This window comes from Gossypium hirsutum, chromosome A07, assembly GCF_007990345.1.
Source record: "Gossypium hirsutum isolate 1008001.06 chromosome A07, Gossypium_hirsutum_v2.1, whole genome shotgun sequence".
NCBI lineage: Eukaryota > Viridiplantae > Streptophyta > Magnoliopsida > Malvales > Malvaceae > Gossypium > Gossypium hirsutum.
Genome location: NC_053430.1, coordinates 17,826,726 through 17,838,475, shown reverse-complemented (window position 1 = coordinate 17,838,475; position 11,750 = coordinate 17,826,726).

The window sequence follows — 11,750 nt, the reverse complement described above, 5'->3', positions numbered from 1 at the left end:
ACCTCTATGGCTGCAGGTTCAGATTTTTTACAACAGTGTGAACCCTTTAACAAGACAACTCATCGACGCAGCCACCGGTGGAACTTTAAACAACAAAACACCTAAAGAGGCTTATGAATTTATTGAAGAGATGTCACTGAATAACTATCAGCGGCAAGTCATGAGAACAAAGCCGACAAAAGTAGCTGGTGTTTTCAACCTCGATGCGGTTACTATGCTGTCTAACCAAGTAGAACTTTTAAATAAAAAGATTGACGGTTTGTATGGTTCTACTCAGGTACATCCAGTGATAAGGTGCGATTCAAATAGAGGAGGAGTACACACAGAATATCAATCCTAGCACCGAGGAGGAACAAATTCAATATATGGGTAACAATAATTCTAGACCTCAAAATAACCCATACTGTAACACTTATAATACAGGTTGGAGGAACCATCCCAACTTCTCGTGGGGTGGCCAAGGAAATCAAAGGCCATAATATCCCCCAGGTTTTCAACAACCACCTTACCAGCAGGAAAAGAAGTTGAACCTTAAGGAGATGCTAACAAAATTCATCTCAGTGTCAGAAACTCATTTTCAGAATACTGAAACCGCACTTAAGAATCAACAAGTGTCAATCCAAGGGCTCGAAACTTAGATAGGCCAGCTTGCTAAATTAATTTCTGAACGACCACAAGGTAGCTTACCGAGTAACACTGAATCTAACCCAAGGGAACAGCTTAATACGATTACTGTTCGAAATAAAGAAGGGTTAGTTGAACCTGAACCAGAACCGAGGCTAAGAATTGTGGTAAGTAAAAGTAAGGATGAGGTGGACCACAGTGAGCGAAAACCGATAAGTAAAGAGTATGAACCTCGTGTGACATACCCCAGAGTGACAAGGAAAGACCACACTGACGAACAATTTGGTCAATTCCTTAAATTATTAAAGAAATTACATATTAACTTACCATTTATTGAAGCTCTTTCGCAGATGCCAAACGCAGTTAAATTTTTAAAGGAGCTTTTAGCAAATAAACGGAAGTTGGATGAGGTGTCACATGTGGAGTTAAGTGTAGTTTGCTCAGCAATTCTCCAGAATAAGCTGCCCAACAAATTGAAAGATCCAGGGAGTTTTACGATTCATTGTTTAATTGTTAGCTTAGATGTTAATAATGCATTGGTTGATTTAGGGGCAAGCATTAATGTTATGCCTTATAAAATGTTTAAATAGTTAGGTCTTGGGAAACCCAAACAAACTAGGATGAGCATTCAATTGGCTGATAAAACCATTAGATTTCCTAGGGGTATCATTGAAGATGTTCTTGTTAAAATCGATAATTTTATATACCTAGTAGACTTTGTTGTTCTAGATATAGAAGAGGATAGTAACATACCTTTGATTTTAGGATGACCATTTTTAGCAACTGTTAGAACTATTATTGATGTTGGTACAGGAGAACTCACACTTCGTGTGGGTGATGAAACAATCACTCTTCAAGCTCGTAAAAGGGGTTCAAGAATCTATTTTCTTTTTATAAGGGCTAAAATCATTTATTTTGGCTTTTTGACCCTATATTGTAGGGTTGTAAAAATTATACTACTAATACTGATCATGTGGTGCAACCTTCTTTGCAGGAAACACGTTCGAAGAGCATACATGAGCCATGTTCAAGTAATAACAAAGGACCCATCTATGAAGAGAAAAGGCTACAGATCGAGGAATTAGATGAATGGCGAATACAGGTTAAGGAAAAATAAAAAATACACAATACATCAAATCAGTGCCATGACGAACCTAAGGTTAAGACGAATCAATTTAAGATAGGGGACGAGATGATATTGGATGAAGCAGACCCTCGAGTTAAAGCACACAAGGCTAATACAAAAGAAGTAACACCCTTTACGGTACTGAATATTTTCCCGTAAGGTACAGTCGAGGTAACTCATTCCAAATTCAAAACTTTTAAGGTAAATAATACTCGACTCAGACATTATTTTGATAAAATTAATAGCAGAGGTAAGGAGTTTTAACTCCTCAATCCACCGTAATCATACGAAATCGAGGTAAGTCGAGCTTAGACTATAAATAAGCGCTTCTCAGGAGGCAACCCGAGCACTAACGGTGTTGATTTCTTTAAATTTTAGTTTTTAACATCTAAATCATTAACTGAGTCCTTGAACACAGGTTTTCCAAATCCACACGGCCAGGCACACGGGCGTGCCTTAGGCCATGCTCATACCACGGACAGGCGACATGGCCGTGCGATACGACCGTGTAAAAACAGAGTAAAATTTTTCCCAAAACACTAGATTCGATACATTGCTTCGGCCATGCGACATGGCCGTGGGCAATCCTGCCAAATCAATACGGGCGTGCAACACGCTCGTGTCTGTAAGTCGTGGTAGAAACTGAGAAATTAACACGGGCGTGAGACACGCCCGTGCCCACTACCCGTGGTCAAAACTGTCAAAATAGCACGGGCGTATGCATATATACACGGGTGTGAGAGAAGCGAACGAAGCAGGACACGACCGTGTGCACTAACACCCCTAAAGAACACGGGCGTCGTCCGAATTCCAAACGCTCTCAAGTTTGAAAATCATGAAACACATGGGCTGAAATAAAGGCACACGGGCGTGCCCCACGGCCGTGTGCCCCAATATCTATATAAATCCCCTACTATTCATCATCCCCTTCCTCAATACCCTAACCCTAGCCGCTGCTCCCTCTGCTGCTTTCGCCACCCTTTCTCTTCCCGTTTTCCCCCATACGCATCAAAATCTCCTCTATTGTCCTCCCTTCATCCACAACTCCCCTTTTTCCTTTCTTTTCCCCTTATCCCTCACTTCCCTCTCCGAAATCCTCTTTCCCAAAAAACCCCAACCACTCACCCCACACCCTACCGTCGCACAACCACCACATGCTGCTGGCCACTTCCTCATCCACTCCTCGGACGACCAACCTCCTCCCTCTACCAAGCACTATTACATTTGTCCATTCTTTCCTCTCTATTTTCTTCATTTCTCTTACTAATCTTATGTTATCTTTTATTTTATTTGACTGTTTTTTATTAATCTTCGTACTCCTAATGATATTCATGCTTATGCTTTTTGTTCTTGTTTAGTAATTTAACATTTTAGTCGAACTTACTCTATGCATTATAAAACATTTAGTCATTCTTGTGTTTCCATGGATTTCATGCCTTCATGCTCTACCTATACCATATTTCATATTATCATCCACATATGCATTATTTCCTCACCAATACTTTTTTTATATTCTATAATAATTGTCTATATTATTCACTAGGTATTTTGTTTAGCACTATTCTCGTATTCTTAGGTATTTTGTCATGCTATTACTATGCCATTTTCCACAAAATTTCTGTCGTCAATTGATTTATGTTATGAAGTTCGATTACTTTTGGTTGAGTCTTGTTAGTGTCATTAATTTTTGGTTGAATTTGTTAGTTTAATTATATTCATGGTTAATTTCTTTTTGGATTTGTTACCATATGTCATCTTCTCCGTTCATTAAGCCATGATAACTATTCTTCTTGCAGGTATACCATGTCAAATCCACGTAGTAAGAAAACTGCCATCCCCGCTTCAAAAAAATAGAAGGGACCCAGAGCCACATCAGCAAGCGCATTTGCCGAAGTATGCCCCCCTTCTTTCAATTTCCACCGGGACTCTAGGAGGAACTATTCCAGATACTACAAGCCCGACCCCTAGGTGTGGGTTATTGCATTGATTGGACTACTCTAGAGAAGATCCAACTCACTAACACAGTCCGGGCTCTCCTGACTACTGACCCATGGGGGTTTTTCTTCGAGATCGTCGAGCCGACATATCTCAAGCTCACATTAAAACTCTGTTCGACCTTCCATCTTCAAAACGTTATGACAGAGTTCGATGATCCTGGAACAGTCCAGTTCTGTCTCGGCGATTTAGTTCGCCAGTTTAGCGTGCCTGACTTCGTTGTCGCATTAGGATTATATACGGAGGAGTTCATAGACGATGACGACTTCGACAGTCTCCATCGCCACATCCACTACTCTCCTTCAAATTGCTGGAAGGCCCTAGTCCCTTCTTCGGCCACTTATGACCCTAGCCACTCCAAGGCATCGGCTCTCGCCCCATCACTGAGATACTTACACGCCATCCTAGCCCACACCCTGACAGGAAGGCCAGAGAGTACCGATGTCGTCAACACTAACGACGCCTATTTTGTATAGAGCATGGCGCATGGGCACGTATTCAACCTCGCTTATTTCATCTCCCTCGCCATCCTCTATCAGACAAAGCAGCATAGGAAGGTAGTCATTTCCATCGGCCCTTATGGGACTCGCCTAGCGCGATACTTCGGTCTCCTCAACACGGCGGCGCAATCATCCTTCCTCACCTTCATCGGTCAGATGTCCCCACAGGGCATCTTGAGTATGCTTCATATGAAGATGATCAAGTGAAAACGTGTATTCAATCCTCCTCAGTAGCGCCTTGTCCAGTTAGCAGAACCAGAGGATCCGGAGGACATTATTGATGATGTCCATTCACCTCACAAGGATCCACCATCCCAGCCACCACCTATTCATTGCCTAGTTCATGCAGCTGCTTCACTCTCTAACATCTCTGAGCGTCTCACTCTATTCGAGCATCAATGTTTTCAGCGCTTTAATCATATTGATGCAACCTTACATCAGATTTGTAAGCACCTTCACATTTCATCGCCACCCCCACCTCGCGAACCATCTGGGGACGAGGATTTTTGAATACTTTTATTTCTTATTTTTAGTTTTTTACTTTTATCTTTTAAGTTACAGTTTATTTTATTTTTCTTTAATACTATTTTTACTTCATCTTTAAGTTTTACAATTTATATTAAGCAATTTATATTCTCGGCCATTTCTTTACAAGTAATCATGCTAATTTATATTTCCTAAAGAGTTAATGATTCTATCGCAGTTATGAAGAGCTCCAAAGCTCACTATTGCTTAGGAATTTGCAACTCTACTGGAAAAGGTCCTCCACGACTGCCATGCCCTACTCGACCACGACCATAGCTATCACCAGCTACTATATTCTTTTGGCACAGGACTTGTGGACTAACAACCTCTACCACCTCCGGAGTATCCTCTTCCAATCTCACCCTTGTCTTAGCCAATTACTTTCCATAACTTCAATTCAAGGATTCTATTTAATATTCAGGAAGTTTCAATTCTCTCTCTATCTTATGATCTTATATCTATATTTTTCAGTAAATCTATCTTTGTACATTGAGGACAATGTACATCTTAAGTGTGGGGGGTTATTTATATCATTATCAGAAAAATCCCTGAATTTTGTCTTATTCTCACATGACTCACTCATATCACTATTAGAATGAATTTTGATTAATTTATAATTTTTGTTGATATATCTTGAATTAAAACATAGGCATTTATGCATTGATTGTTTAAACTTTAAGGAATTAGAGAATCAAGCGTGATAAGTTGATTTTTGAGAATTAAAAATTGCTAGGTTATTTCTTTAGGTATTATCTTGAAGTCGAAATTCACAGGATTAACATCAAAAAGCCATAATTTTTGTGAGGTCTTGAGCCTTTAGAGCATATATTATTCCTTTCATGCTCACTTTTATTTTTGCTATGAGTGCATCAATATTGATTTGTTATTCTAGAACTTGCTTCGATTATGCATGTCAAGACCACACCATTGATTTGATATGTCGAGATGATAAAGGCACTTAGGTTTAACCCACTCACTCCATAAAAGTCTACCTTCATAATTAACCCTTAGTGAACCCCCTTGAGCCTAACAAGTCATTCATTAATTTACCCTCAATATTAACCTATAACCCATTATTGTTGAAATCCCCTCAATTAATTTGATCCCTATTTTTGTCGAGATTTTATTTGAATAAATTGCTTAGCTATGTTTTATTTTTGATAGTTAGCAAAGTTCTATGTTACTTGATTTGTTCTTAAAATAAATGAAGTTGCTGAAATTGAGATTTGTCGTCTAGCATATTACGAAATTACGTAATGCTTGGATTAAAATGATGTTATCTATGAAGAAAAGCTCAATTCTAGGATCATCTAATTAGGGATGTAATTTGTAGTTTTGGTATTTTTCTAGTTAAGTAATTTTTCAATTTAATCTCAATTCTAACTTTGTCTTTCAGCTTGTGACCACACCCCCTGACCAAAGCCACATTACAACCCTCTAAAGACCTTTTGATTGATGTATCATCTTAATATATAGTGGTGGAGATTTGATTTTCACGCAAGCCTATGGTAATAACTTTTCATATTGACTGATGGGTGCTAAATTTGTTGTCCTTAAACACCTCGAGTGACTTGAGTGAATCTTTAGTGAGGATGCTGAATTCTGTGATATTTTGAATCAAAGGTGATTACTTAGATGAGGGGAAACACCTATGTTTTCGTGATAAAATGCTCAACTTGGAATGTTTGAAACTTTGATGTTCTTGTAGTTGAATTATCAATGTATGATTACTTATGGATTATTTTGAGATATTATTGATAGGAATTATAAGTTGAGAAAAATGAATTCTTAATTGTGAATTGAGGATTTTGCTTGAGGACAAGCAAACGCTTAAGCGTGGGGGTATTTGATAAGTCATAATTTATAGATATTTTTATCTCATGCTTAGCACATTTATGGATGAATTATCATTAGATTTGTGGAATTCGATGCTCCTAATCCTTTAATTTCATGTTTTATACTTAGGTGAGCATAGGAGAGTAAAAAAAGGTGAAAAACGGGCCAAAAATAGAGAAAATAGGCCAACGTGGGAAATCAACACGGCCTGGACTTCCTTACACGGGCAGACCACACACCCGTGTTTTTTTAGCAGACTCTAACAAGGCCTAAGCCAGCTCACAGGGGCGTGTCACACGGTCGTGTCCCTATCGAGCCCAAGTCTAGTTCTATTCGGAAAAGGCCACTTTTGAGGGTTTGGAAGCATGCTAAAGCCTACATAAACACCCTAGAAGGGCACCTAGAAAACACACAGAGTGGGAGGCAATGAATTACTTAAAGAAAGCCAATTTATCCATTTCAGAAGCCGGATTCTCCTTCAAGACTGAAGATCTCCCTTTAATTTCTTTCAGGTTTTTTGGGTTTCTTTATGTTTTGTTATTATTATTCTTCTGAGATGTTTTCTTTTACACATATAAACTAAATCCCCTAAATACCTAAGGGGGATGATACTTAAGACGGATCTTGTTACTATTTTCTGAATTATATGCTAAATACTTGATTTGTTCTTAATTATGTGTTCTTAATTCTTGTTTTAATATTCCAGGATATTGATTCAGGTATTGATGTGCTTATTCAGAGGAGCAAAAGTCCCTGTCTAATAGTAGATCTAGCATAATTAAGCGGAGTTGATTGCACCCCTAGACATAGGACGACATAAATCTGCCGGATTAGGGTCAAACCTAATAAGGGAATCCATAGATTGAGTTAATCCAACACTAGGGGTTTTAATTAGAAAGAGATTTCAATTAATCAACCTAGGGTTAGACGTTGTTAGTCTCGAGAGAGATACTAATATATATTAGGGATTTCTACGGATCAAGTTAAGTGAATAAATCGTCTAGTTCAGAGTCAAATAACAAGTGAAGTCTAAGTGGATTCTTCCTTGGATATTGTCTAAATCAATCAGTTTTCCCAAAAGTATTTCCCCAATTTACTTCCTGTGCATTCTTAGTTTAGTTAATTAGTTTAGATAAAGCAAACCCCCTTATTTTTAGGCTAGATAATAAAAAGAAGGTTAATACTAGTACTTTTAGTTCCTGTGGGTTCGAAATTTCGGTCCTGCTATAAGCTACACTATTGTTCGATAAGTGCGCTTGTCTTTATCGTGATAATAGTTAGTTTTCAAGTATGATCAATCATAAATATAAAACTTATAACGCACATCAAAATGCTAAGTGGAATAGATGCACGAACATGAGTTCTATCTAATGTTCCAATACAATCTTTAAAATAAGGATAAAACCTTGGATTGTTTCTGATTTCATTAGGAGTTGACTCATCAGGTAATCTAATAACTAGCTTATACAATTTCAAAATCGCTCTCAATACAACCCTAAAGTAACGGTGAATTGTCTCAATTGATCTATAATATCTAGATCCAATCACTTGAAACCTTACATTATGACCAATTATATGTAAAAATATAACTACTTTCTCCCTAATATTCACCGATTTAGTTGACTGTAACAAATTATTCCTACTAAGAATATCACACAAATTAAAAAAGGCTATCGGTCTCATCCTTATGACATCAATACAATGCAGGTCACCACTATATAAAATACTATTAATATAATTTCTCTTTCATAATATCGATTCAAACGAGGGTGAAAAGCAAGTTCCTTCCTAATTTTTAATTTTTTAATCCAAAGAGCCCCAAAAGCTAAAACTGAAGCCACGACTCCGACAATTATATTTTAATCTTGATTACGATCCATCTACATAAAATAATGCCACACAAATATTTGATCACTACAAAAAAGATGCAAACTTATCATAATATCACATATATGACTAAAGTTACCATGACTAAAGTGCATACATACATATATGAAAGTTTCTCAAACAATAACTAAAGTTACCATGACTAAAGTTACCATGAGTAAAGGGAATGGAGTTAACTAACCAACCCCAACTTAAATAATAACAAAAAAAGGCATAATTCAAGACATATTCATCACAAGCTGTAGTACCTAATAGAACAAAATTAATTAAGCCATTTTAAAATTTAAAATTTATTTTTAAAAATCATAAAAAAAATTTATTAAAAAAATGTTATAGAAAATTTAAAATTATAAAAGAATTATAAAAGGCTCCTCATGAGTATATGAACTAGTAAAAGATTGGAGCTTGCAATACTTTAGTGCCTTTGCTGTTATTGTTTTCCTCATATTGACAAAGAAAGAATTAAGACATATGGTTCCTTTGATGTGTGGAGATTCTAGTTTATTTTGATATAGAAAGAGTTAAAGCATCTTAAGCATTTTGAGAAAGGCTAAAATGCTAAAAAGGGCCATTGGTCTTTTCTAAATATCCTACATAAGCCCTTATCATATACTGTATTCGGTTAAGCTCTTAAAGTACTTTGTCTAATCAATCCCTTAAATTACTCTCTATTTCTAGTTAAGCTCATAAAGTACCATATTTTTGAATTAATCTCTTATTCTTCTAATAGTTTTTAGTGCCTTTCATACAAAAAAAGAGTAATCAAACAAAAATAATATTAATAGCTCAATCCGGTGCAACAGAAGGTAAGTGTTTATTTGAAAATGTATAGGAATGTTTTCGGTGTTCTCGCCTTTGAGAAACTTGGTTCTTGTAATAAAATATTTACTGTTATTGGGAAGTAAGCCTGTCAAGTTTTTATAGAATTGACTGTTAATTAGCTCTTATTTCAATTTGCAGCACTTTTGTGTTGCAATTTCAATGGTCTTCTTTGTTGCTGCTACAGTCTTAACCCTTCTGAAGTTATGTGGTAATTTCTTTACTCAACTAACTATAATACAATTTGAGCAGTTGCAAAGTAAGCATATTTTTCTTCTCTACATAGGCTTTATATTGTAGTTCTTGATCCAATAGTAACATTTTTCCATTTCTGGTTTATTAATACTTCTTCAACTTGATTGCCAAAGAAAAAATAGCCCCAAGTCAACATAGAGCAGCTTGAAAATGAAATCTTTGGCAGAAACACACACAAACTTTACTAAAATATTATAAAACACAGCAAGAGCATATAAAAAATGAACCAAAACCTCATCTGATTCTCCATTTTTAGCTAAACTTAGGGTATTTTATTAACATTAATAATTAGTTACTATCATAGAACTTGTGGTATTTTCTTCATTTTAATTTTAGTTGAGATCAACTTTAAGAAAATAGTTGGGTGAATTGAATACAAAAATATACAAATTTGAAACATTAGATTAACTTTTTGTTAGTTCAGAAAAGAAAAAAGAAGAACAAAGAACAGAAAAAGTCGAATCTCAAGCATCAAATGATCAAATCTAGTAATTATTCATACATCAATGGATTAAACAAATTTGAAACCACAAATCGAGTTGCATATTTTAAACTAAAAAAGTTTAGTCAAAAACATCAACTTATCTCAAGAATCATCCTAAAAAAAGCTGCAACTAAAACATTATAAAACCACGTCAAAAATGCAGGCTAATTATTCAAGAATTCCTCTACTAGTCTATGCAATCAAGAGGCTCTACTAGTCCCAGCTACTCAAGTAACCAAAGTTACTAGTTTGTACTTGTTGGCAATGGCTCCTACTCCTACTTTTCGAGATTTTTTATTATTCTACCCATTCCTAAACTTCCCATTCAATCTGATAAACGATGTTGCAATGGTGGAGGGGTATATTTATTTGTGATTATTCTACACGCCTTTCTACAGTGAAGATTGCAAACAAGAACAAATCGAGATAGATGATGTAACACCCCAAACCCGGCCCAGACGTTATGACCGGATCTGAGATGCCACATCGAAGCGTTCAAAACATTTTATATTGTTGATCCAGAAAAACTTACTTAGTTTTTTAAAAGATAATTTCATTATAGGTTAAAGTGAATGGAAGCTGTGCACCAGGCAGGAAACCGGAAAAGAGGTGGTGAGTCCATCGGACTGCTTAAGTACCAAGCTCCCTTCGAATCCAATCCTAGACATGCATACCGTCATTGTCACACCTTAACGTCATGGATATTTCTAGGAAACCGATTTGATTAAGTCATTTTTAGGAAAAGTGATTAATTTTGGAAAATACTTTCATTGCGGAAGCTTTGCTTGTTGTCGTGTTATTTTGAAATCAATTGTTGTTTTTGAAAGCGCGCCCTAAAGCTATCCAATTTCAACAGTTAAAATAAGTAATACCTATCTTAGTAATACATATTAAAACCATCAAAAATAATTAAGCGGCCTTATTACATTTAAAAAAAATCCCAAAACTTCAAACGTAAATAAAAGGATGTCCAGTTCACCAGAAGAAAATCAAACTTTCAGAACGGGTGGCCACTCCGAATTCCCTCACAGCTCCAAGCCCACTATGGTTGGGGATTACCTGCGTGGATGAAAATAAAAGGGGTGAGTTTGGGGAAACTCAGTGTGTAAATTAACCCAACCATAGCCTATATCAGCTCAAACCACAGAAATAGAATAAGTTGGCCTTAGCCCAGAATAGAATTCAGAATAAAGCCCATAGGCCCATAACATAACAGAATAGATACTACATGTTTATGCAGAAACCCAACCATATCCAACCGTATACACCCCCGTACCAACCTTACACCGTGTCGGGAGACAACTCGACCCACCCAACCGCTACACACCACAGAAATCGCAGCGAGGCTGCCAGATATTGTGACGGAGTCACCAGATACAGATATTGTGGCGGAGCCACCAGAACAGATATATGTGGCAAAGCCACCAGATCAGATAATTGTGGCATAGCCACCAGGACAGATATATGTAGCAGAGCCACCAGATCAGATAATTGTGGCATAGCCACCAGGACGCTTCCTCCATAATATAACCCATGTCCCCATGCAACAGATATATAATCATGGCATACATCATACAGAATCAGATCGTCATGCTTTTCAGTCAAAATTAACCCTAGGGGTATAACGGTAATTTTGCACCTAGGGGTATAACAGTAATTTTCCATACATAGGGGTATTATAGTAATTTAGCTGCTTTTA